Source organism: Phalaenopsis equestris, unplaced genomic scaffold, assembly GCF_001263595.1.
Source record: "Phalaenopsis equestris unplaced genomic scaffold, ASM126359v1 Scaffold235480, whole genome shotgun sequence".
NCBI lineage: Eukaryota > Viridiplantae > Streptophyta > Magnoliopsida > Asparagales > Orchidaceae > Phalaenopsis > Phalaenopsis equestris.
In genome coordinates, this window is record NW_018253349.1 from 1618 (window position 1) to 7167 (window position 5550).

The window sequence follows — 5550 nt, forward strand, 5'->3', positions numbered from 1 at the left end:
AAAAAAAGTCCTCTTCGCTCACAAAATCTGACAATTAAGAGTAGACAACTCTTAAACAGGACAATCTTACAAACATAATTTTTAACCCTGATCCTCTTCTCCTAGTTGAATTTTCCATCTCAACATCCAAATTCATTGTAATCTTCAAGTCGAATCAGATGTCAAAAGCGCATTTACCCGCTACTTAAACATAAATGTAGCAAATTGGTTACTTAAATGACCAAACGGATTAGTCAAGATGCATATAGTAAAAATAAACTAAATGAAAGAAAATTGATAAAAGCTTCTGGAATCATTGCGGATATAATTAAAAAACCTTAAAGCATCACAAACATATATGGTAGAATGAAGAAAGCATCTTATGCAATACTTGGTAGCCTGAACTGAAAACTGTGTTCTATGAAAGTTAATTTGTTTAAAATTTTGGATCTTGGGTATGGCGCATTTGATACCATGTGTAGACAAAATACCACAAAGCCGGAGTATCTCAGAGATTTCAGTTCAAGCAAAGAAATGCACAAATACCAAACTTTATTTTCTCTCTTTTACTAAATTTATGAACTAACAGTCTTGAATCAGGGTAACAAGGAAAAAATGGCACTTAAATAGAGCATTAGCTTTCTGCCAAATAAGGTATGCAGGAAGGCAGCTTGACAATTCAATTCACTGAGAAATAGATAAAAGTACAGCTATAAAACAAATAGAGTATCCATTTTTTACCATGGTTTTCAAGAAAAAAAAAAAAATCCATATAGTGGACGAGAAAATTGACTACAATTATAATGCTTCAAGGAGATATAACCCCTTATTGAATTCATAAACATGTGCAAGCAATGCTAGATTCTTGGCTTCTGACCACATTACCTTAACGATATCATCTGATGAACCCTGTGGTGAAAATCAGCGTTGATATTCAATTTTTTCGGGCAGAAAATACCTAGAAAACATGACACAGAAAACAAGAAAAGTTTCTGTATGAATAAAAGAAGGAAATTACGCATGGAACCAAAGAACTGATACCCAAGAACATGAATAGTGGTTTACCAGCAGGTAGGGGTTTCAAGCTATTAAAAACCTTCGTTTTGCAGCTGCAAAGAATCACAGGAACAGCCTTTTAAAATAAAACCAGATGGTTCGGCAGATTAACTCCTCGGAAAATCTGAAAAAGCATACCTTAACGAACTCCTGGGATCTCTGATTCCAGTGGCATCGTGCAAACATGAACTGGTGGTGCCCGAAGCCATTGCCATCCTCCCACTACCTGAATATCAGAATGGTTACGAACGAAAACAACTAGGGTTCAGTGATGTGGAAAGCGAATCACAGTACGTGCTGCCTTCCTCGAATAACAGTACGTTCCTGCCTCCGGGTTATCTTGCAGGATCAAATGTTCAGAGCTCCATATTACCACAAGGGCTATTTGATTTGCGAGTAATTTTAAGGATTGTTTGATTTTAAGGGCTGTTTGGCAGTTTTTTGGAATTTAATTCAAGGAATTTCGAAAATAACTTAAATCCAAATTTTAAAAATTATTTGGCATGACATAAATTAAACATAATTAAATTGTGCGAACCTTTTTGACAATCTCTTTAGAGGATTTATGATTGTTAGCTGCAAAAAAATTTAAATAATTATATTTAATAAATATGTTGGAATGACAATATGTGAATACAAGGAGATATCCATTTAATAAATCATATATCTATTGCATATACATAATACCTAACAAATTTAGCCACTAATTAGTATTGTAATATTCAATCATTAATATTTTAGCTAATTATTGAGATAATTAATAGTTAATTAGAGTTTACTAAACTAATTGAATACTAATCAAGACTTACATGATTATTAATTAATTAATTATTAATTAGCTATTCAATAACCTACATCAATCATAACTAAAGCAATTAAATTATAATTAATGCAAAAAAGGTATGTCAATTATTTATTATTTAATAATTAATTAAATATTAATTATTACTGATAAAATTATTATAAATAGCAACTCAATTATTTATTAATTAGCAAGTTATTAAGTTAAAACTTTTACACATATATGTTTTTTTAATATTTTTTATTAATTTCAATTAATTGTTAAGGTTCATTTGTTTTCTTAGATACAATATTTATATGTAATTTCTTTTATGAATTATCATTAATATTAATTTAAATTCTTAAAAAAATTATAACATCATAATTTACCTAAAATATTAATATAATTTAACATTAATAGATTATAATAACTTTTAATTAATTTTTATTGTTTGATTAACATTTATTGTAAGTAAATTTAATCTAAATTTTAATATAAATTTATTATAACCATTTAACTATTCCTCTGCCCATCCTCTCCATTAATTCCCTCTTCCTCTCTCGAAACCTTTATCACAAAAACTTATAATAAGCACACAAGTCGTGGCATAGAGCTAGAAGCTACCAAGTACCCTCTCTGCATGAAGCGCTCATCTTTCTCCAACTCCCTTCATGCATTCTTTTTGAAAAATCTTTTAAATATGTTGGACATGTGGATTTACTAAATCTAAGACATCCATATTTGGTAAATCCAAATTTTTAAAATGGCTTTCTTTACCTATTTTTTGCTATGTTTATGTAATATTTATATATTTTGAGTCTCATATATTTGCTTCATCAAAATTAGAGATTATGAAAGGTGGGAAAATAAAGATAAAAAATATGAATATAATGAAAAGAAGTATAGAAAGATTTTCATAGGGTAATATTTATAAGTTAAGTTAGAGATGAAAGACCAAATGAAAAAGGACTGACTCACTTCATCCAAATCTATAGAAAAACCCATAAATATCTTTTATGTATAGCTAGAGATCAAATTTTTTTATTATATATTTTTAGGAATATATTCATTTGATTATTTACATCTTGGGAAAACTAATAGGCAATCACATCTTAATAGTAAGAGTCTACAAAATGACATCAAAAAATATATCATAATGATTGCATAGGCTTAAAGGAGGTACGGAGATATGTAAGAAATTTAAGATTTATAGACATAACTCAATCAAGATTTCATGGATTCATTATCGTGAGTCATGATATTTTGAATCAACTGGACCGTGAAGGTAGTCGACCCAAAATAGCTAAGAACTTTTTATCAACAATTCATAAATTTTGTCAATTAAGAAAATTTTCTAGATCCTAAGCTAATGAAATAAATTGACAAAGAATCCTATGACTCTATCCAGAAGAAAATGGTATGAATAGGACTCACCCTTCTCAAAGTTTGATAAGGTGCTCTTATGGAAGAAAAATGGAAATGATAGCTTGACCTCAAAAGCCAAAACAATTCGATGTGGACTTATAATCTTATATGGGCCATGATAAACATTAAATTTCATATGCATTCTAGACAATCACTAAAGTGAATGTTAAGTCATGGGGCTAGTGAGGTAGGAAAAAGAAAGTATAGTTCCTATTGGCATGAAATAATGCAACATTATATATACATACATACACACAGACACATAGAGACATACATCCACACACGCACTCACACACACACAAATATGTATATATATATATATATATATATAAAGAAGAAGCCCCTCACATTCATGGATACAGGTGTACCAATAAATAAGAGGTGAAATCACTAGTCAAAATATGAGTGATTACAAAGCTCTAAAGTAAGGAAGACCCAAAAGGTCCCCATCTAACAAAAAAGATAGAAAAGAAGACAAAACTTTGCTACTTATAGAGGTTTCTGTGTGTAAACCTGCCTTGGTCAACCAATTGGTCAGCCTATTACCTTCTCTATGTAAAAAGATATTCATTGCGGTAAGGTTGGTTGTCAAGTGTTTGATTTATTTACTCTAGATCAATAAATTCCAAGGGCAAGCCAAGTGATTATTGAGTATGTTAACTAAAATTTGGGAGTCATATTCAATAATCACTGCTGGAAGTGGCCCCTAATAGCAATAAGAAGAGCCCAGTACACTGCAATAGTTTCAGCCTCCAATGCATCCATTCCTATAATAAGAGATTGGAAATACAGTATACATCTGCCCTATCAGTCCCTGAAAACACCACTTACACAAACATTTGAGTTGAGGAAACTTCCATCTGTATTCACTTTAATCCAGCCCAATTCAGTTCTCTGCCAATGAACCAGTCTACTGTTAGAAACTTAGAGCAGGCTACTCTGAATCTGAGAATAAATATCAAGGAAATTTTTTAAGTATGATAAGTTTGGCGAGGTGCAACATACAGTGGTTTGCAACAACCTTAAAGTCCAAAATTTTCTTCTCATGCTTATATTAGTTTCTAGCCATCCATACAAACCAGGCACCCAAATAGGAAATGGTTGAGAGATTGAGTTGTTGCCATTCTGTCCAAAAATTATGGAAATGTTGCCATGAGAGGGTCAAAGTGTTGAAGGTAAAGTGGTTCAAGACAAAATGATAGACATTTTAGACAAAGGGACAACTAAAGAATAAGTGATGGAGAGACTTCTCAACTTGTTTACATAGCACACAACAGGAAGGCCCCTGAAGTTCTTTAAGCTTAAGTATGTCATCAATAGGAAGCAACTTTTAAAATAATCTCCAACATAAGAAAGACATGGAGGAGGGTAGAAATTTTTCCCAAACATGTTTACCCCACAAAACCTTCTGCCCACACAATTATTGTAAATGTAAGCAGAAACACGTTGAGAGAAGTTCTTCTTGATGATAAATCTATCACTCTTTGATGTTTCAACAGGAATCTTTAATATCCTACTGACATGAGAGCTATCTAAGATATTATGCAAAGCTTGGATGTCCCAATTTCTATTTTTCCAACAGTCAAAAAATTTGAGCTTCAAATCAGTGGGTGAGGGGTGAGAATCAACCAACTTCCCCTCCAAAGTCCAACTATCTAACCATAAGTTGATTTTAACTTCTTTTAATTACCAAATGAATAATGAATCTACCTTGGATTTCACTTTAAGCATATTAGATCTGATTCTAGAATCCCCCAGCCTATTGGAAACCAAGGATGGATGTTGATCCCTATAGTATTTTTCCCTCATAAATCTTGCCCAAAGAGAAGATTAAGATCTGAATTGAATCCAGAGTTTGCAAAAAATTGTGTTTCAGGTGGTTGAAGCTTTTGAAACCCAATCCCCCAACATGAAGAGGCTTACACACCTTATGTCAGCTAGTCCTTTGTACATGTTTCCTTTGCTCAGACGAAAGAAACCTGTTGAAACACCTATCCAATAATAGTTGAGTGCTTTTCTTCATGGTAGTGATTTGCAAGAAATAACAAGGGAATGCAGAAATAACATATCTTAAAAGAGTAATTAGCCCTCTATTAGGGTGGAAGGAATTGGTCTAGCAACTAATTTAATCATAAATTTTTGTGACTTCCTCATCAAATTTGGTTTGTCTAGCTCTTCCCTTGAGTAACTGTACACTGATCCCGATTGTTTATATGCAACAGTATAACAATGTATGCAATTATATTCTTCACTTATCTTTCCTACTTTGCAACAATACCAAAAACTTGATCCTGAAAAAAATAAGAATT

The 5550-nt window shown here is 31.8% G+C and overlaps 1 long non-coding RNA gene across 1 annotated transcript; it reads right to left on the reverse strand.

The window, feature by feature from the left end:
- Positions 1-846: 846 nt before the first annotated feature.
- LOC110039135 lies at positions 847-1430 on the reverse strand. The gene is made up of 3 exons (XR_002295493.1): positions 1174-1430; positions 1045-1088; positions 847-937 (listed from the first exon to the last, which is right to left on the reverse strand). It is a non-coding gene; the product is annotated as an uncharacterized LOC110039135 (long non-coding RNA).
- Positions 1431-5550: the final 4120 nt, after the last annotated feature.